The sequence below is a fragment of the Ambystoma mexicanum genome, chromosome 11, assembly GCF_040938575.1.
Source record: "Ambystoma mexicanum isolate Mex_15411 chromosome 11, UKY_AmexF1_1, whole genome shotgun sequence".
NCBI classification, from domain to species: Eukaryota; Metazoa; Chordata; class Amphibia; order Caudata; family Ambystomatidae; genus Ambystoma; species Ambystoma mexicanum.
The window spans coordinates 868,567,464-868,589,587 of record NC_090934.1 but is presented as its reverse complement, the minus strand read 5'-3'; the positions used below and the strand labels follow the sequence as shown (position 1 = coordinate 868,589,587).

Here is a 22,124-nt window from a genome sequence, read left to right as displayed (position 1 = left end):
ACCTGGAAGTGTGCCTAATAGCGTGCCCCCGCTGAATTTAGAACTACATTTAGAAAGCCCTCCCAATATCCACCTAAAGTCCAACTAAAACCATACCTAGAGTGTTGCTACTTTCAACTTCTCCTCCTTAATAGCTTACCTGTATTACTTGCTTACTAGAAGAAAGTCTACCCAACAGCGTAACTGTGCTATAGTTTCAACTAAATAGGCCGCCTAATCTGCATATCCTAAGGCTAGCTACACTTCAAAACGGCCTAATATCTGCAAGCTAGTACAAATAGTACACTAAAACCTAGAATAAGTGAATAATATCACCCGGCTTCTTAGCCAGGCTATTACTTGAATTCAAGACTACTCACTGCCAGTGATACAGCCGAACTTATAAAGTCCAATAAACTGTAAGCAGCACTTGAGACTACACCTAACAGCTTGTACCAAACATGAGTGCACCCACTCCACCAGAGTCAGTCGGAAACTACCACCATGAACCGCCCCCACTTCCCGATCTGCCTTCCCTCCCATCAGCCCCTTCCCAAATTATCCCACACTCCTTAGCACTCCCTAACATTCCCCTTTCCAAACAACAAGCCGGAGGGGCACGATGGCGAGCTAACCACCCTAAAACCACTCCTTCCCCAAACTCCACCACCAACCAGCCTACGTTAACCATGCCCGCTCCCCTCACTATCATAGCGGGCTCACCCTGACCTGCAAGCATCCACCCCCCGCCATGCCCACAAACCCCACCCCATTCCCCTCCGAATGCACATTTCCCCTTCCTTAAAAACTGCACGCCTAACCTTAGCAAGAACCGAAGCCGCATCCCTCTCCCCCTCTGACACCCCTACCCTCTCACACACTCCAATCGCAATAAAGAAACTAAAGAGGAATCGTACCTGGTCCCCCTCAATCCCTCAGCACTCTTCGCCTGCCCTGTCTCGACTCACTGCCTCCTTCCCCCAATCACCTCCTTCCCCCATAGCTTCACCCTTCCTGAAACCCCTCTCCCTCGACTTCTCATCAACTGCAACTGAAACTCCTAACCGCCCACACCCCACCCTCAAATCCCCCGAGCCAAACCCGATCATCCTAAAACACGCAGCCACCCAATCCCACCCGAAACCCGCCAATTCTTCTGCTCGCCCACTATTCCCATCTATCAGGTCCCGCCCTACCCCCCTCCCTCTCCAGCTTCCTCTCTCTCCGCCACCACCCCCTTCCGCTCCTGCTCATAGACCAACCTCGACCGCCGATGTGAACTGCATCCTATTTAATGCCCGATCCGTAGCAAAAAGCAGATACTCCATCTTTGACCTCCTCGCCTCTGACAAACCAGATCTGGTTTTCATCACCGAAACTTGGTTCTCTGACGACTTCGCCCCAATCGCCAGCGAAGCCTTTCCCCCTGACTACTCCCTCATCCCACTGAACCGTCCCACTAGAGGAGGGGGAGTAGCATTTGTCTTAAAGTCTCTCTTCCACGCCTCAATCATCGACAACCAACCTTCCATTCCTGCCTGCAAATCACTCCTCATTAAACTATCCCTCTCCCCGTCGCTCTCACATAGCTTCCTAATAATCTACAAGGCCCCTGGCTACGATAGACAATTCGCAAACAACCTCTGCGACTCTATTGCCACCCTTCAACTAAACCATCAACTCCTCACCCTTCTTGGAGACTTCAACATATGGCTCGACATCCCCACAAAACCTATGACTCACTCTCTGGTTGAGGTTTAGACGCAATTAACCTCCAACCCCACATAAATGGCCCGACTCACTATAAAGGACACACTCTTGATGCCATCTTTAGCTCCAACACCCAGATTCATCTAAAGCCCCGCCACCCCTATGATCTGGTCCGATCACTTCATTCTCTCTTTCGCCATTCGAACTTCCGACCCCTGTCCCGTACTCGAATCTGAACCAACGAATCTACACAAATGCTGGAAAAAACTAATAATCGTCCCAGACCTAGCCGATGCACTCCTCCAGCCTCCACCACCTACTTGCCAACTCAATAAACAACTAACCCCTGACGCCTTTGACTCATGGCTCAATGCATCTCTAATGCGGCTCACACCCTCTTGCAAACCGTCAACCCGCCATGGCCTCTTCCCCAGATGGTTCACTCCTGAGTTGAAGACAACTAAACAACTATATAAATACCTACAACGCAAATGGCAGAAAAACAAAACCAAAGAGAGCAGGGCCACCTTGGCCCGACACCTCTATCAGTACAAGGCCGAAATCCGGAAAGCAAAAAAAGTCCACTACAACTCCCGAATCCTAAACTGCAAAAACCCAAGCAAAGAACTCCACAAAATCATCTCTGAATTCACTAAACCGGCTTGCACCGTGACCATCCCGACTCCCTCACAATCACTGTGCAACTCACTCTCCCTCCACTTTCACACCACGGCTCTCGAAAGAACAAATACTCTAGCCACCAAACTGGCTCTCTTACAGCCACCAGGCAATACTCCCCCCATATCGGCAAGCCCACCAGCTGCGACCACTACGCAATCAACGTTCGAATCCTTTAGTCCAATATCACCTGAACAATTTCTCAAACTCCTATCTGTCCGCAAACCATCTGGCTCTCCGCTGGACCCTTGCCACAACCCTCAAAGAGATCTTCGCTTCCAACTGTGCAGGAGAACACGCAAGATCCATCATAAATACCTCCCTTTCCTCTGGTATCTTTCCCGACGCATTCAAAACGGTTAATGTCAAACTGCTAATTAAAAAACCTTCCCTCGAGCCTCTCGAGCCTAAAAACTACCGCCCCATCTCAAACACCAGATTCCTTGCCAAACTCATTGACCGAACCACCTACTCCCAAATAAATGCCTTTGTCGAAGCCAACAATCTCCTAGACCCCGCACAATCAGGTTTCAGAGCACGTCAGCACCCTAACCTCAATCTGGGATGACCTTAAAATGACGGCAGACTCTGCGGGATGCGCCGCACTAATCCTTCTTGACCTATCTGCCGCCTTTGACACAATCAATCACTCAATCCTTCTAGACCGCCTCCACTCCCTAGGAATTTTTGGAACCGCTCTTAAATGGATTGCTTCATTCCTGAAAGATAGGTACCAAATAACGATTCTCTCAACCTATTTCCCCTAAAACCGACCGGTAGCAAACCAACCCGAACAGACTAACAGCATCTCAACGACATCTATCCAACAAACTACCAAGTGCGAGAAATTGACAGCTAATAACCCCGAATATAAACTAGAAGGACAAACAGAATTTAACAAGTAAAATAGATCAAAACAGTGAAGTGGATAATAAGAATAAATCATAGGGAAACGATAAAGAGATGTAAACTACTGAAAATGAACATAATGCATGAGGAGCGAACGAAGTGAATGGCATGGATGAAATAGAATGGATGAACCGTGTGGAATAGATGAATGCGCTGAGTGGAAGAATGAATGAGTGGAAGAACAGATGACTATATAGATTGAATGAGTATGAGTAGATCAGATGAGTGTATAGAATGGATAAACATGTTAAGCGGTTGCGTGTGTAGAGCGGTTGCGTGTGTAGAGCGGATAAGCATGTGGCGCGGACGAGTGCGTAAATACAGAGAAGCGAATAGAACGCATGAGTGCATAGAACAGATGAATGTACAGAACGGATGAGCGTAAACCGGATGAGTGTGTAGAGCGGATGAGTATGTAGACCAGATGAATGTGGAATGAGTGTGGATAGCAAATGAGTACGGAAGTGAGGAGAGTGTGTAGATTGCTGGGGCAGATGAATGTGCAGACCTGGCGAATGTATAGAGCGGACGAGTGCATAGAGCGGACGAGTGCATAGAGCGGACAAGTGCATAGAGCGGAAGAGTGCGGGGAGCGGATGAGTGCGGAGAAATGACAAGTTGAATGTGTGGAAAGCACAAGTGCATAGTGCGGATGAGTACATAGAACAGATGAGTGCGGGGAACAGATGAGTACGGGGAGAAGATGTGTGAGGCGAGCGAATGAGTGAGGCGAGCCGACGAGTGCGAGGAGCGGTTGAGTTGAATGTGTGGAAAGCACAAGTGCATAAGAGCGGATGTGTACATGGAGTGGATGTGTACATGGAGTGGATGAGTGCATAGAACGGATGAGTGCATAGAGCGGATGAGTGCGGGGAGCGGATGAGTGCGGAGAGCGGATGAGTGCGGAGAGCGGATGAGTGCGGGGAGCGGATGAGTGCAGGCAGCAAATGAGTGCGGAGAGCGGATGAGTGCGGAGAGCGGGTGAGTGCAGGGAGCGGATGAGTGTGTAGAGGGGAGGAGCGCATAGAGGGGGAGGAGCGCATAGAGGGGGAGGAGCGTGTAGAAGGGAGGAGTGCGCAGAAGGGAGGAATGCATAGAGGGGAGGAGTGCGTAGAGGGGAGGAGTGCGTAGAGGGGAGGAGTGCATAGAGAGGAGGAGTGCCTAGAGGGGATGAGTGCGTAGAGGAGATGAGTGCGTAGATGGGATGAGTGCGTAGAGGGGATGAGTGCGTAGAGGGGTTGAGTGCGTAGAGGGGACGAGTGCGTAGAGTGGACGAGTGCGTAGAGGGGACGAGTGCGTAGAGGGGACGAGTGCGTAGAGGGGACGGGTGCGTAGAGGGGACGGGTGCGTAGAGGGGACGAGTGGGTAGAGGGGACGAGTGCGTAGAGGGGATGAGTGCGTAGAAGGGATGAGGGTGTGGAGTAAATAGAGCAGCTTTGAGCGCGAGTGGCGGACAGGAGTGCGAGTAGTGGACAGGAGTGTGAGTGGCGGACAGAAGTGCGAGTGGCGGACAGGAGTGGGAGTGTCGGACAGGAGTGCGAGTGGCAGAAAGGAGTACATGCATGAGCCTGACAGGAATGCATGAATGAGGCGGACAGGAGTGCATACATGGTACTGTCAGGAGTATTAGGGCGGACTGGAGCGCGCGGGGCGGACTGGAATGCATGAGTGCATCGTGCAGACCGAAGTGTGTGGAGCAGATCCGAGTGGATGGAATGAATCAGAGTGCATGGAACGGACTGGAGTGCATTGAACTGTGTGACGTGCATAGTATGGTTTGGAATGCAGGGAATGTTTGAAAGAGCATATAACCCCATCATATCACATCACCACGCTTACTCTCCTCTTTACACCACCACTCAACTAGAACACAGAGATACTATGACACCATTCGGTATAACTGTCCTCATACCAACATCGGCCGCTCACTCCCCATCATTGTAAGTAATCACTGCTGGTTACACACCCCCCAGCCAGGCGTTCTCCTCAGGCCTAACGCAGCCACATTCGGTCTGGATAAATCCTGCCAGAACGAACACATACTCCGGATCTCTCAACCATCACACCTACCACTAAAAAGCAGCTATTACACGAATACCGCACCAGCTGCACACATACCCGGTGCTCGCATGCACCTTTGACTCTCTCTACTCTCTCTACTGACCTGAATTTCGGTTCCCAAGGGCGTTCAAACTACCAGCGCCTTCAGACCATTCCAATGGTATATAAGGCGCTATATGAATGCAAAATAACATAACATATGCAAAAAACAAGGGGTGTCCTGGGAGTCTCTCTGCCAGACATTAGTCCTGGTTGCGAGAGCCTTACCCAGATTCTTTAGCTCACTATCTTTCACAGAGAAGAAATATCCCAAACATATCAGTCTTTGTCCTGCCCAGGGGCAGTCCAGCACCGAAATGCTAGGCAATCTCCTCTGAACAAGAGTACCAACAGCAACCCCAGACACGTGTTTCGGTCTGGTTGGACCTCATCAGTAGGGTGGAGCTGTGCCTCTCTAAGAATAGTGAGCAAGGGGTCCACGTCTGGATTCCCCTAGTAACTTAGGGTGAGTCCCAAAGTTACTTAAATATGCAAAAAACAAGGGGTGTCCTGGGAGTCTCTCTGCCAGACATTAGTCCTGGTTGCGAGAGCCTTACCCAGATTCTTTAGCTCACTATCTTTCACAGAGAAGAAATATCCCACACATATTAGTCTTTGTCCTGCCCTGGGGCAGTCCAGCACCGAAATGCTAGGCAATTCTCCTCTGAACAAGAGTACCAACAGCAACCACAGGCACGTGTTTCGGTCTGGTTGGACCTCATCAGTAGGGTGGAGCTGTGCCTCTCTAAGAATAGTGAGCAAGGGGTCCACGTCTGGATTCCCCTACTAACTTAGGGTGAGTCCCAAAGTAATTTAAAAACGCAAAAAACAAGGGGTGTCCTGGGAGTCTCTCTGCCAGACATTAGCCCTGGTTGCGAGAGCCTTACCCAGATTCTTTAGCTCACTATCTTTCACAGAGAAGAAATATACCAAACATATCAGTCTTTGTCTTGGCCAGGGGCAGTCCAGCACCGAAATGGTAGGCAATTTTCCTCTGAACAAGAGTACCAACAGCAACCCCAGACACGTGTTTCGGTCTGATTGGACCTCATCAGTAGGGTGGAGCTATGCCTCTCTAAGAATAGTGAGCAAGGGGTCCACGTCTGGATTCCCCTAGTAACTTAGGGTGAGTCCCAAAGTTACTTAAATATGCAAAAAGCAAGGGGTGTCCTGGGAGTCTCTCTGGCAGACATTAATCCTGGTTGCGAGAGCCTTACCCAGATTCTTTAGCTCACTATCTTTCACAGAGAAGAAATATCCCACACATATTAGTCTTTGTCCTGCCCAGAGGCAGTCCAGCACCGAAATGCTAGGCAATTCTCCTCTGAACAAGAGTACCAACAGCAACCACAGGCACGTGTTTCGGTCTGGTTGGACCTCATCAGTAGGATGGAGCTGTGCCTCTCTAAGAATAGTGAGCAAGGGGTCCAAGTCTGGATTCCCCTACTAACTTAGGGTGAGTCCCAAAGTTACTTAAATATGCAAAAAACAAGGGGTGTCCTGGGAGTCTCTCTGCCAGACATTAGTCCTGGTTGCGAGAGCCTTACCCAGATGCTTTAGCTCACTATCTTTCACAGAGAAGAAATATCCCACACATATCAGTCTTTGTCCTGCCCAGGGGCAGTGCAGCACCAAAATGCCAGGCAATTCTCCTCTGACCAAGAGTACCAACAGCAACCCCAGACACGTGTTTCGGTCTGATTGGACCTCATCAGTAGGGTGGAGCTGTGCCTCTCTAAGAATAGTGAGCAAGGGGTCCACGTCTGGATTCCCCTAGTAACTTAGGGTGAGTCCCAAAGTTACTTAAATATGCAAAAAACAAGGGGTGTCCTGGGAGTCTCTCTGCCAGACATTAGTCCTGATTGCGAGAGCCTTACCCAGATTCTTTAGCTCACTATCTTTCACAGAGAAGAAATATCCCAAACTTATCAGTCTTTGTCCTGTCCATGGGCAGTCCAGCACCTAAATGCTAGGCAATTCTCCTCTGAACAACAGTACCGACAGCAACCCCAGACAGGTGTTTCGGTCTGGTTGGACCTCATAAGTAGGGTGCAGCTGTGCTTCTCTAAGAATAGTGAGTAGGGTGAGTCCCAAAGTTACTTAAATATGCAAAAAACAAGGGGTGTCCTGGGAGTCTCTCTGCCAGACATTAGTTTTGGTTGCGAGAGCCTTACCCAGATTCTTTAGCTCACTATCTTTCACAGAGAAGAAATATCCCAAACATATCAGTCTTTGTCCTGCCCAGGGGCAGTGCAGCACCAAAATGCCAGGCAATTCTCCTCTGAACAAGAGTACCAACAGCAACCACAGGCACGTGTTTCGGTCTGGTTGGACCTCATCAGTAGGGTGGAGCTGTGCCTCTCTAAGAATAGTGAGCAAGGGGCCCACAGCTGGATTCCCCTACTAACTTAGGGTGAGTCCCAAAGTTACTTAAATATGCAAAAAACAAGGGGTGTCCTGGGAGTCTCTCTGCCAGACATTAGTCCTGGTTGCGAGAGCCTTACCCAGATTCTTTAGCTCACTATCTTTCACAGAGAATAAATATCCCAAACATATCAGTCTTTGTCCTGCCCAGGGGCAGTCCAGCACCAAAATGCTAGGCAATTCTCCTCTGAACAACAGTACCAACAGCAAACCCAGACAGGTGTTTCGGTCTGGTTGGACCTCATAAGTAGGGTGGAGCTGTGCCTCTCTAAGAATAGTGAGCAAGGGGTCCACGTCCGGATTCCCCTAGTAACTTAGGGTGAGTCCCAAAGTTACTTAAATATGCAAAAAACAAGAGGTGACTTGGGAGTCTCTCTGCCAGACATTAGTCCTGGTTGCGAGAGCCTTACCCAGATTCTTTAGCTCACTATCTTTCACAGAGAAGAAATATCCCAAACATATCAGTCTTTGTCCTGCCCACGGGCAGTCCAGCACCGAAATGGTAGGCAATTCTCCTCTGAACAAGAGTACCAACAGAAACCCCAGACATGTGTTTCGGTCTGATTGGACCTCATCAGTAGGGTGGAGCTATGCCTCTCTAAGAATAGTGAGCAAGGGGTCTATGTCTGGATTCCCCTAGTAACTTAGGGTGAGTCCCAAAGTTACTTAAATATGCAAAAAAAAAGGGGTGTCCTGGGAGTCTCTCTGCCAGACATTAATCCTGGTTGCGAGAGCGTTACCCAGATTCTTTAGCTCACTATCTTTCAAAGAGAAGAAATATCCCAAACATATCAGTCTTTGTCCTGCCCAGGGGCAGTCCAGCACCGAAATGGTAGGCAATTCTCCTCTGAACAAGAGTACCAACAGCAACCCCAGACATGTGTTTCGGTCTGATTGGACCTCATCAGTAGGGTGGAGCTGTGCCTCTCTAAGAATAGTGAGCAAGGGGTCCACGTCTGGATTCCCCTAGTAACTTAGGGTGAGTCCCAAAGTTACTTAAATATGCAAAAAACAAGGGGTGTCCTAGGAGTCTCTCTGCCAGACATTAGTCCTGGTTGCGAGAGCCTTACCCAGATTCTTTAGTTCACTATCTTTCACAGAGAAGAAATATCCCACACATATTAGTCGTTGTCCTGCCCTGGGGCAGTCCAGCACCGAAATGCTAGGCAATTCTCCTCTGAACAAGAGTACCAACAGCAACCACAGGCACGTGTTTCGGTCTGGTTGGACCTCATCAGTAGGGTGGAGCTGTGCCTCTCTAAGAATAGTGAGCAAGGGGTCCACGTCTGGATTCCCCTACTAACTTAGGCTGAGTCCCAAAGTAATTTAAATACGCAAAAAACAAGGGGTGTCCTGGGAGTCTCTCTGCCAGACATTAGCCCTGGTTGCGAGAGCCTTACCCAGATTCTTTAGCTCACTATCTTTCACAGAGAAGAAATATACCAAACATATCAGTCTTTGTCTTGGCCAGGGGCAGTCCAGCACCGAAATGGTAGGCAATTTTCCTCTGAACAAGAGTACCAACAGCAACCCCAGACACGTGTTTCGGTCTGATTGGACCTCATCAGTAGGGTGGAGCTATGCCTCTCTAAGAATAGTGAGCAAGGGGTCCACGTCTGGATTCCCCTAGTAACTTAGGGTGAGTCCCAAAGTTACTTAAATATGCAAAAAGCAAGGGGTGTCCTGGGAGTCTCTCTGGCAGACATTAATCCTGGTTGCGAGAGCCTTACCCAGATTCTTTAGCTCACTATCTTTCACAGAGAAGAAATATCCCACACATATTAGTCTTTGTCCTGCCCAGAGGCAGTCCAGCACCGAAATGCTAGGCAATTCTCCTCTGAACAAGAGTACCAACAGCAACCACAGGCACGTGTTTCGGTCTGGTTGGACCTCATCAGTAGGATGGAGCTGTGCCTCTCTAAGAATAGTGAGCAAGGGGTCCACGTCTGGATTCCCCTACTAACTTAGGGTGAGTCCCAAAGTTACTTAAATATGCAAAAAACAAGGGGTGTCCTGGGAGTCTCTCTGCCAGACATTAGTCCTGGTTGCGAGATCCTTACCCAGATGCTTTAGCTCACTATCTTTCACTGAGAAGAAATATCCCACACATATCAGTCTTTGTCCTGCCCAGGGGCAGTGCAGCACCAAAATGCCAGGCAATTCTCCTCTGACCAAGAGTACCAACAGCAACCCCAGACACGTGTTTCGGTCTGATTGGACCTCATCAGTAGGGTGGAGCTGTGCCTCTCTAAGAATAGTGAGCAAGGGGTCCACGTCTGGATTCCCCTAGTAACTTAGGGTGAGTCCCAAAGTTACTTAAATATGCAAAAAACAAGGGGTGTCCTGGGAGTCTCTCTGCCAGACATTAGTCCTGATTGCGAGAGCCTTACCCAGATTCTTTAGCTCACTATCTTTCACAGAGAAGAAATATCCCAAACTTATCAGTCTTTGTCCTGTCCATGGGCAGTCCAGCACCTAAATGCTAGGCAATTCTCCTCTGAACAACAGTACCAACAGCAACCCCAGACAGGTGTTTCGGTCTGGTTGGACCTCATAAGTAGGGTGCAGCTGTGCTTCTCTAAGAATAGTGAGTAGGGTGAGTCCCAAAGTTACTTAAATATGCAAAAAACAAGGGGTGTTCTGGGAGTCTCTCTGCCAGACATTAGTTTTGGTTGCGAGAGCCTTACCCAGATTCTTTAGCGCACTATCTTTCACAGAGAAGAAATATCCCAAACATATCAGTCTTTGTCCTGCCCAGGGGCAGTCCAGCACCGAAATGGTAGGCAATTCTCCTCTGAACAAGAGTACCAACAGCAACCCCAGACATGTGTTTTGGTCTGATTGGACCTCATCAGTAGGGTGGAGCTATGCCTCTCTAAGAATAATGAGCAAAGGGTCCACGTCTGGATTCCCCTAGTAACTTAGGGTGAGTCCCAAAGTTACTTAAATATGCAAAAAACAAGGGGTGTCCTGGGAGTCCCTCTGCCAGACATTAATCCTGGTTGCGAGAGCCTTACCCAGATTCTTTAGCTCACTATCTTTCACAGAGAAGAAATATCCCACACATATTAGTCTTTGTCCTGCCCAGGGGCAGTCCAGCACCGGAATGCTAGGCAATTCTCCTCTGAACAAGAGTACCAACAGCAACCACAGGCACGTGTTTCAGTCTGGTTGGACCTCATCAGTAGGGTGGAGCTGTGCCTCTCTAAGAATAGTGAGCAAGGGGCCCACAGCTGGATTCCCCTACTAACTTAGGGTGAGTCCCAAAGTTACTTAAATATGCAAAAAACAAGGGGTGTCCTGGGAGTCTCTCTGCCAGACATTAGTCCTGGTTGCGAGAGCCTTACCCAGATTCTTTAGCTCACTATCTTTCACAGAGAAGAAATATCCCAAACATATCAGTCTTTGTCCTGCCCAGGGGCAGTCCAGCACCAAAATGCTAGGCAATTCTCCTCTGAATAACAGTACCAACAGCAAACCCAGACAGGTGTTTCGGTCTGGTTGGACCTCAATGGTAGGGTGGAGCTGTGCCTCTCTAAGAATAGTGAGCAAGGGGTCCACGTCTGGATTCCCCTAGTAACTTAGGGTGAGTCCCAAAGTTACTTAAATATGCAAAAAACAAGGGGTGACTTGGGAGTCTCTCTGCCAGACATTATTCCTGGTTGCGAGAGCCTTACCCAGATTCTTTAGCTCACTATCTTTCACAGAGAAGAAATATCCCAAACATATCAGTCTTTGTCCTGCCCAGGGGCAGTCCAGCACCAAAATGGTAGGCAATTCTCCTCTGAACAAGAGTACCAACAGCAACCCCAGACATGTGTTTCGGTCTGATTGGACCTCATCAGTAGGGTGGAGCTATGCCTCTCTAAGAATAGTGAGCAAGGGGTCTACGTCTGGATTCCCCTAGTAACTTAGGGTGAGTCCCAAAGTTACTTAAATATGCAAAAAACAAGGGGTGTCCTGGGAGTCTCTCTGCCAGACATTAATCCTGGTTGCGAGAGCCTTACCCAGATTCTTTAGCTCACTATCTTTCAAAGAGAAGAAATATTCCAAACATATCAGTCTTTGTCCTGCCCAGGGGCAGTCCAGCACCGAAATGGTAGGCAATTCTCCTCTGAAGAAGAGTACCAACAGCAACCCCAGACATGTGTTTCGGTCTGATTGGACCTCATCAGTAGGGTGGAGCTGTGCCTCTCTAAGAATAATGAGCAAGGGGTCCACGTCTGGATTCCCCTAGTAACTTAGGGTGAGTCCCAAAGTTACTTAAATATGCAAAAAACAAGGGGTGTCCTGGGAGTCTCTCTGCCAGACATTAGTTTTGGTTGCGAGAGCCTTACCCAGATTCTTTAGCTCACTATCTTTCACAGAGAAGAAATATCCCAAACATATCAGTCTTTGTCCTGCCCAGGGGCAGTCCAGCACCAAAATGCTAGGCAATTCTCCTCTGAACAAGAGTAGCAATAGCAACCCCAGACACGTGTTTTGGTCTGGTTGGACCACATCAGTAGGGTGGAGCTGTGCCTCTCTAAGAATAGTGAGCAAGGGGCCCACGGCTGGATTCCCCTACTAACTTAGGCACAAAAGTATTCATTATGGAAAAGGTGGAAATGGGTAAGTTCTATTTTGCCGTCACGCTGCAAGTGGAACAATCCTGACAGGTTTAGTGGTTTTCAAAATGGCACCTACTACACTATTTACACTGTGAAGATGCCGAACGCCAGTGCGTTGAAACCCTCTGCTATCGGGTAAATCGCTAGTTGTTTCCTGATACTCCTGATGCCTCCCGCTGCTTATTTTTTTTCCCTTTTTGTTGGCTGCCTCTGCAATCATTACCTCCTTCTCTGACATTCATTCCTTGGAATCCTTTGTTTTCCGTCTGTTACGCACGGAGCTCTGTTTATCCAAGGAGCTCTATTGTGATCCGGTATGCCATCTTCGGATTCTTTCATCCCCCCTGGATATTTTTTTTGAGCATCCGCTTTTTCACCAATTTAGGACTTACCCACCCATGGCGCCAGCGTCTGGGCTGTTCACCAGACAGGTGCTGTGGCTACTGGAGGAGAACGTCCGTTTCTCTACCAGGAGAGCTGTGCAGCCAAAAAGGAAAAGAACAAGAAGTTTGCTAAAGCATCATCTGACGAAGGTGAGACTAGTGCCACTGCTGCGCATTCTGAGAACTATCCCCTTGTCAGTGAATTAAATGGTCATGTTAACTCTGCTCTTGATGTCTCTCTCCAGTATATTTACAGGTGTCTGTCGAGAATAGAGTAGGGGCAAAGATAGGTTGTGCTCCCCTATAGAAAGTGCGATATCGTCTGTAAAAGGAACCACTTCCATCGCCCCAGAGAATACAGGAGAATTCATGGCATCGCCTGACATACTATATTTCCCTTCCCGGATGCAGGATTTGGTCGCCCCTGTGTCTACAAGAAAGGAAAAAGTCTTGTCACCTATTGTCATCCCTATATGTGGTTCCTCCACAGGGTTGGGTGTAATCGATAGGATGGAACACATCAAGTCCGTCTGTGGGCTGTCCTTTTGAGGGTATAAGGACATCCCGTTGCCCAGGAATGTGTTACCCCCCACTAAAGTGACCCCCTCGCTTTCCTAATGGGAGTCATTGTCATGGAGTCTGTGTATGCCATTGTCCCGTTGTTTGGTTGTGTGCTGCTCTCCGACTGCAGTATTTGCTGTGCCGTGTATCCGTGTTGTGTGTTATACTGCATCTGTGGTGCCTGCAAATACTGCTGCATAGGCGCTTGCATTTGTGGTGCCTGTGTCATCAGCTAGTGTGTTTGTGGGCATGCGTTCAAGGTCTGTCCTTGTTGTGGTGTCTGGTCCTGCGTGTAATACTTGTTATGTTCCAATTGGTATACTGGCTGGTATTGCATCCCCTCCCCTGCTTCTGCACAGCCTTGAGATATGCCCTATCTGTCCACACACCTAGCATTGGGGTGGCTCTCTCACCTGCCTCTGGAACCCCCCTGAAAGCCCCTCTGGGCCCTGTTGCATTTGTTGCCCATATCCTCGAAACACCCCTGGGAATCCCCTACCCTGTGATTCTGGCGCATCTGATGCCCATACCTGCATCCTATATGTGGCCCCCTCTTCCTCAAAACCCATGCTGCGCATCCCCTGCCACATGAATCTGCCTCCCACTGGCAGTGGTGCGTCCTGCATCTGTGGTGCCCCTTGTCCTCCTGTGCACGTTAATACTGCCCCTTCCATGGCATATTTAGATAGCTTCTTCTGTACTAACTTTGCCTCCTGCTGCTTTCTTTCCTCACACTTTTTCCTTGCGCTCTCTTGCATTAGCTTACACTAGTGTGCTATTGTGAGCTGTATTTCTGACCATGGCCACCCCCACCAATTTCTTCAGTTGCCTTTTCACCTGCTCTGGCAACCCTTAGCATAATATGTGGTAGAATAATGCTACTGTTTTGCCCCACAGTTCTTGTGTTTCAAGGTGGCAAAGCTCTTGAATCGTCTGAATGCAGTGTAAGGGATCTTCGCCTTCCCCCATTTTGCATGCCATAATCCCACTAATGTCTGCCGTGTCTGGGTACTGCGTCCGTAGAGCTTGCCATATGGCCGCTCTGCAATTAGCAAATGGCGCACCATCATGTGTCCTGGGCAGTTACTCCTGGGTACCCTTCCCTTCTGCATACGTCATCAGCGGCTCCCCCCGAGGATTGCCACAAGTAGCCCCTTTAAGTCCCCACTGCTAGTTTCTGTCCCTTTCCGTTTCATATATCCATTTCCCCGCACCCACGGTTAAAGAGGGTAGCCTACTCCTCAGGTTTTCGTTGTCTACGTGTCCATGGTATGTATTGAGGTCACCCCCATCCCTTTTCCAGTAAGGGCAACTGTGTGACCCGATCTCTGACCCGATCTCCCCATTAGACCCTCGTGTCTATCTGATCTGTCTCTCAGCATCTTTAATGTCAGTACATGACTTTGTCAGCTCCCCATTACATCGCCCGCAAGATCTCTAAGCCCCTGCGTGTATGAGGTCAGGTCAGGTCGTCCATACTGCGTGATGCATCTCTGGGCTGTTCATCGTCACCCCTAAATCCCCCCTCAGTCTTTTCCTGGTTCCCATGTCATGCTTCTATTTGCGCCTTTCCCCGTCGACCGATGCTTGGGTTGCCCTCTTCCCTTGTCTTCACTTCTCTCTGCGTCCCCGTCTGAGTCGGTGTCCATATCACTGTCAAAATCGCCTGCTAAACTCAGCCTCCTAGAGGTTGTGTCTTTGCTGAGCTTCCCTTCAAAGTTAATCAGGTCCCTGCTACCCCTTCTCCCGAAGGACCCCACGTCTGTCCTGTCCGATGTAGTGGCAGTCCTGTCCTGTGTGGTACTGCTGTCTGGCTCTCTTTGCCTACCTCCTCCCACTTTGTCGTCTCCCGTGCCCATTCACCACTTTGTTCTTATGGCTCTATTGCATGCTCCTACTCCTCGCATTTGCACTCTCTTACGAGTCCCTCTTTTTCCCACTTTCTCCATTCCCTTCTCACTAAAACTTGCTATTCCTTCTCGTCTTTTTGCCTTCGCCTCTCTATTTCTTCAAGCTCCCTTCTTCTCCTCATCTCTCGCGGCTCCCATTCTTTCTCCTCCTCCCTTTGCTTGTCCATACGCGCTCTTGCATCCCTCCTCTTCTTCGTTCTCCTTTCTTTCTCCTTCTTGCATTATTTCCACCCAGTCTCGCACTTCGCTGCTCCCCTAATGACCATCCATTTTTTTAGTTGCCCCAGCTGATTCTCCCATTGCCTTCCATCCATTTTCAGAAGTATCTGCCCTCCTACCCATTCGTTCGATGCTATGCCCTCTGGCCCCTCCTTGGTGTTTGTCGGGGCCTTGCTGCATGCTCCCTTCCCACTGTCTGTCGAACCCCTTTCTGCCCCTCCTCCTTAGTATATGGTGGAGGTTGAAATATTGGATTTAGGTACCCCGCCGCTGACTTAGCTCCCGTATAGGGTATAACCCCTGTGCTTCTGCTGCAGCTCCTTCTTTCTCGTTCTCAGGAGAAGGTGGGGGAGCGGAGGCCGAGGGCACTGCCCCCAGTGTCTCCTGCTGGCTCAGCATCCATTGACGCTGCGCTACTTCCCCCTCGTCCTCCTCGAACATTCTCCAGAGCTCAAATATCAGCATATGATTGGCCAACTCCTTCCCCTTATAGGTGTCTTGTATGTATGTCTGTATGGTTGCTGCACATTTTTGGAAAAACTTCCGCATTGTGGCCATAGATTAGTCAATTTACCCTCTGGGCTTTTTGTCCATTCTGCGTTATATGTACAAATCTTGTCCTTATATCGTGACAGGGCCTTACACAAGTGCCATAGGGGCGTATCCCCCCGGACTTCCTTGAAACATTGATTTTATACTTACTTGACCTCATGTCGAGGCTTTCGATTCTCCGTTATTAAACAAGCACAATGAATATTTTCAGCTGAGACTTATGAATATCACAAATACCAGTTCTCAACAATTCTTCTCGAGCCTCTCTGGCCCCAAAACACCCTGTCAGTCGCCCTTCTGCCACTCGCTGCCTCCTCAGGCGCACCCACAAATTCCACACATGAGCCTTCCGCACGCCACCACCGAACAGCCTCCATTGTTAATTTTAAGTTTCTCAACATCAACCTCTACAACTCCACGGGATCTCCGAGTCCTATGCACAGACCTGATGGGTGATGTCCACAATTCACTAAACAAGGGAGTGCTAGAGATCACTTACAATCCTCACAATGCTAATGTCACGTTACACAAACAATTACACAACCCCAACATGAACCCACAGCTGTCTTCCTGCCTCCTAACCGGGGATAAAAATATTTGTCTTCAATCTGTACCTACAGCGTCACCTTGCAGATAAAACACCTCCTCGAGACTTATCCAGATGAACACCTTCCGCAATCTATGCTAGCTCCCTTTGCTAGGCCTTTACACAGGGATACCATCATCCATGACCCGAGCTAAAATGGCCAATTCACAGGGAATCCAATACTCACATAACTTCTGTCATCTGTGTCCTTAATTCAATAGTCTAGGTTATTCACCAGAACCTTTTCCCTCAAAACCGAATGTGGCCTAACCACAGAAATGACATCTGCCTCTGCTCCTTTTCCTACTATGCGTCACAATACTTGACACTACTAGACAATACTCAACAATACTCCAAGGATACTTAACAACACTCACTACCACCACGCATCCACTGTTACTTTCCAACTGCCCTTGGTTGCTGTGTGGCTGAGTCAATACTTACTCTCCAGCTCCCCCAAAGCTGCCACGCCACCCTTCTGGTCTGCTGGACTCCTCATGGACCACAGGCAGGACATTTCCAAGATGGATCCTGAAGGCCCTTGTACAGGGGTGCCCACCCCGTCAAACTCGGTTTCCGTGAGGTGCCCAGCAGCCCTCCAGGCACTGCGGCGGAAGAGGCAGCTTATGCCGAGCGGGCCTAGTAAACCAACCCTCTGCTATCAACTTGTTGGTGAGGTCTGGTATGCCAGAGGTCTGAGAGTTACTACGAGCTTACCTGTTCAGCTCCTAGGGTCCAACAACCTTTAACCCAGAACAAACGGAGGACTCAGCTATGGTTAAGTTAAACTGTTGTTTATTACAAAAACCGACCGGGATCATACATGGCATTGAAACATCTCCAGAGTCATCACTCACAAACCTGTGTCAAGCCTTTGTGTTGCAGAGTATCGTCACAACATGGGCCCCTATCCGAAAAACCTATCCTACTTTCTGGTTTGGTGATCAGAGTGGTATACAGTACAGATTGCCCCTATGGATCTTAGTTAAGTGGCCCTCTCATGTCAGTTGGCTGGCCTGCCCCTTCTCATGAAACGATCTATTACATTGTTGCAAAATCGCAGGATTACCATTGGCCCTTGTCCCCTGACATCCACCCCTGCATTCCTGTTCCCTGATTGCCTGGAACTGGTCCCCCCGGCCTGGGACCCAGCTCTGTTCTCAGCGCGCTGTGTGCACCTCTTCAAGCTGATAAGAATGACTATGTGTTCCCAATGTATCTTTAATCAGTGCCATTTTGCCTGTGAGAGTGCTCTCCACGTTGCAACGTTGTTAACTTGTTCATGTTTCACTTCATGTCTGTGATGCTGAGAACTGTTAGTCTTCCCACCGCGGGTGAATAACCATTGTCTAGCTCGGCCGCATCACGTGGTCGAGGACTACGAAATCGAGCTCCTCTGGGTCTGCAATTTATGAGGATTTATTCTGTTTTTCTACAGATGGCCCCTTGTCATTTTAGGTTTGGAATGTGCTTCTTGTCTCTGACCTGGGCTGTGAGCTCTGGTATTCCTGTTCTGTGCAGCCTGGTTCTGCTTTCCCTCGTGTCCCATCCTGTGGCTTTATGTGGTCCTCGCTATACTCATAATATGATTTCTGCACACCTATATCGTGCTGATTCCTATAGGTGAGTCATATTTGGTCCTGCCAGACTCCTTATGTGGTCCTTTAGTTGCATAGGGTTAGTTGCAATAAGCATCTGCAAGCTTGCTCTGCTTTTCGTTGCCTTGCGTTCCGCGTTTCTGCACTAATGGGCTAATGAGAAAAATAATAAAAGCTTTCGACAGTATGTATATGTATCTGTCATCTACCTACAGAACTGTGTACGTATGTTCTTTGTGTATAAGAGTGTGCGGTTGTGTAACGTTGTGCATGATTGCGAGTGTACTACATGACTAACGTGGCTATGTCGTGGTGTCACTAATGACTTCAGCACAGTGGTTTCTCAGCATTAGTCAACGTCATCCATCGAGGCATTTGGGTTCATCTTCATGTCCAATGTTGAAGCACCTGTATCCATAAAGACATTCATTGGATAATGTTTGAATGGCTTTCTGAGAGAATATCTTTTTGCATACATGTCAGCGACTGGTCCTCCTGGGGCCTGGCCAAATAGTGAGTGACTTTGCGCATTTTTGACTTTTCAGGCCGTCATGTGCGTGGGGGCGAGGAGGGGCATTCCAGGGACTCTCTCTTCAGTGTCTCCCTAAATATCTCCCTGCTAGCCCTTCAGTCATCCAGCCCCAATTCTCTGCAGATATGATGTTTTTCCAAGCAGAGAGTGGGAGGTAGTTCTCTCTCTTTGGCAAGTTCCTCCCTCTGGAATAGCCTCTCGGCCCCTCTCAGACATGTGCCGGACCTCCTTAAGTTCCAGAAACTGCTCAAAACCCTGCTCTTCTCTACCTCTTTCCCTCTCTCTCTTCCCTGTTAATTCCCCATCTGCCGCTGCAACTGGTGGCCTGGTCTCTTATGACTCTTACAGGCTACCAGGTCCTCCTTGACCAGTCTATACCAGCACTCCCCTTTTTCAGCACTGCCCTACTGGGGCCCTCTTCCTGACTAGCATTCCCTGAGTCTGGTCCAACCCCGCCAGCGCCCTTAGCCAGTGGTCTCCACCAACGGAACCCCCTGGGACTTATCCCCCCTGGGCTCCCCTCAGCTGTTGCCTAACCCCTGGGCCCCCCTCACTCCCTCTGCATTTTATGTAGTCCCCCCCTTTTTGCTCTTCTCGTTACTGCACTTGCACGATCTGAATGTCACAAGGCCTAGTAGGACAGTTATTGTTGTTTTTTTGCCCCTGTTGCCTCATCCCCTTTTGTCTTGTGGTGCCTGGAAACACCATTTGCTGTATAGATGCCTTATAAATATTCAATAAATAAAAATAAAAATAAATATTAAACAGACTAATTTTGCATACTGGCGCTATATCAAGCATGCAACACCTGTGCTCAAATACTGGTTCTGTGTGATACCGGACAAATCACTTTGCATCTGTGTGCCACAGTTCCCTTGTTATTGGACAAATTAGGCACACCATGATATAAGATAAATGCTGGTATAACTCTACTAGAGAAAGGCTCTAAACAACCACCAAACGTTTTCATTTTTGGCGATTAGGCAAATGGCTAGTGGGACTCTCTGACCTCTGGTTAGACATTTATGCTGCCACCTGATCACCCCACATTGCATTCAGTGACCTTTCTTGAATGAAAACTAGCAAACATTTTGGGTTTAATTTCACTAAACCTCTGCTGAAGGCCTACACTGTCAGATTTAGTTTTGACAAGACTAGCCATGAGAACACATTTGAAACACTGGCGGTGATGCCACGTCAGTCTTTGGGCCTCATCCTGAGTTGGGTGGTATCCCAGCGGTTAGACGGCTGGGATACCGCCTAACGCTAATAGTGCTACCGCAACTCTATCTGGCGCAATTTGCACCAGATCACGAGTTGCGGGTGGGCGGTAAATCCCCATTCCCCATTGGATCCATAGAACCCAATGGAGTTGGCTGGTGCTATTACTGCTCGCAGTAACAGCGCTCAAAACGGGCCAACATTGACATTTTTACCTCCAGTAAAAAGCTGGAGGTAAAAATTACATTTTCCGCACACTTGTGATCTGGCCAGCACTTAAATGCGGCAATAATGCCGTTACTGCCGCATTTAAGAGCTCAGGCCAAAATCGCGTGGAAGAAATGATTGTGTGAGCTAATGACTATATGTCATTCTTCTTAGTTTCTTTAGTTCTACGCAAAGTAGCAGCACTCAAGTTCTTATGGCCTTGTATTGTATTGTGTGTGGTATTTATAGAGCGCACAAAGACCGCAAGGCATCAAGGCGCTGAGGGTGAGAGGGAAACTGTTGGGCAGTCAGGCTAAAAGAAGTACGTTTTTAGTGCCTTTCGAAAAGAGAGCAACTACTGAAGATTATGAAGGTCCAGAGGCAGGGCGTTAATTGATTCGAAATTCTGCGTAGACCGCTACCTAACATATTGTTCAAGCCGCAGGGATATTTTTTCGCATTCTTAAAAACCTTGATCCCATGCAACACGACTAAACTGAGGTAAGCCTCTTTATTTTGTTAGTCATATACATTTAGTCACCCACGGGTACACTAAACTAAGCATTCAAACACACTCTTCTCTTTGTGGTTCTGTCTTGGTCTCCTGCAGTTTGCAATTGGAAGCGGAGAAATTATTAAAATATTCACTTTCCCGCTGATGTTCAAGTGCTACATTGGAATGGAAAGATAATTTACACTCGCCAACTTAAGAACAACTCTAAGTCGGTATGCATTATATTTTACTTAGGGAGTATTTTAACTGGTGCACAACAGGGGTATAACACTGGTCTCAGCTAGCAGGAAGCTAAGTCTTCGTAAATTGATATTACAGGTCATGTTACAACCTCTTTATTCGGTTGCCTTGACCATAGATGTAAGTTCCTGCTTTGAACAGGATACCGTTTTCCTAAGACTTTCTCCACTGACTAGACCAGGTCATTTATATTCCTCGCCTAGCCTAGATATAATTAAAAATATTCAAAAGATTATAGCTCATCTCAAAAACGAATTGATGACTTTTCATTGTGAACAAGGGTGGAATTTACCTCCAATCTACGCTGCTGTTCTTTGTCTTTTTTTTTAATGTAATAATAACTGTATTGTGACATACCTCCTTATGAATGTTCCTAGAATTACATAAGAGAACTGAAACGTGTCGAGTTTTGTGTCCCGGTAAAGGTTCCTACCAGGGTCCACTTTGTAACCCAGATTTAGGGTTTTGACAACACTAAGATGGTGAATGCTTCTACAGTTGTCATTTACTAACCATGTGAATTGTATACACATTACCCTACCTCATTTAGGCTTCTTTTTCACAAACATTTGTAAATGTTTTATATTGTGTTTTAGAATTTGATACTTTGCGTGACAACAGATGGTTCTGTTGTTTTTTAAGTTTTGAGATATTTGTAATTTTTTGAACAAAATGATATTGTGTCTAATGAAATACTCACAATCTTATGCGTGACTGTTGATAGTCTCTAACTACCTTCTTGTTTACTCGAGTATTGCACATGATCAACATAATTCCCACAGGAAGGAAAGAATGATACAGGAGTTGTGCCGCAAGGAACACACAAACTATATATACCACAGTCAACCCAGAAAGCATTACATTGTGAATTGATCTAGGCAGAATGTACTTGGCAAAACAGACAGGCAATAGGTTTAGAGCCTCAGCACCATGCCATAAAATATCATGATGTGTGCTATTTAAGTCTGGTGAACAAAGGAATCTTGCTTCTTTAGATCAGGCAGCCTTGTGGGGCCCCCTCCAAGGTGGGGAACCTGGGCAAGTGCCCCCTTTGCCCTCCCATAAAAACGTCTCTGCTGGCAACGGTGCCCGGGCGGACAGAATGTCTTAGACAGGACCCACCACAACCAGTGGAATTCCGCTTTCAGGCCAGAATGGGGAGAGTGGACACGCTAATGATTGCCTGGACCA

General features: G+C 48.2%; 1 protein-coding gene across 1 annotated transcript in view; it reads left to right on the top strand.

Moving 5' to 3' along the window:
- The window catches only part of LOC138505055 (uncharacterized), a 108,476-nt gene that overhangs the window by 27,461 nt on the left and 58,891 nt on the right, over positions 1 to 22,124 (top strand). The window lies entirely within an intron of this gene.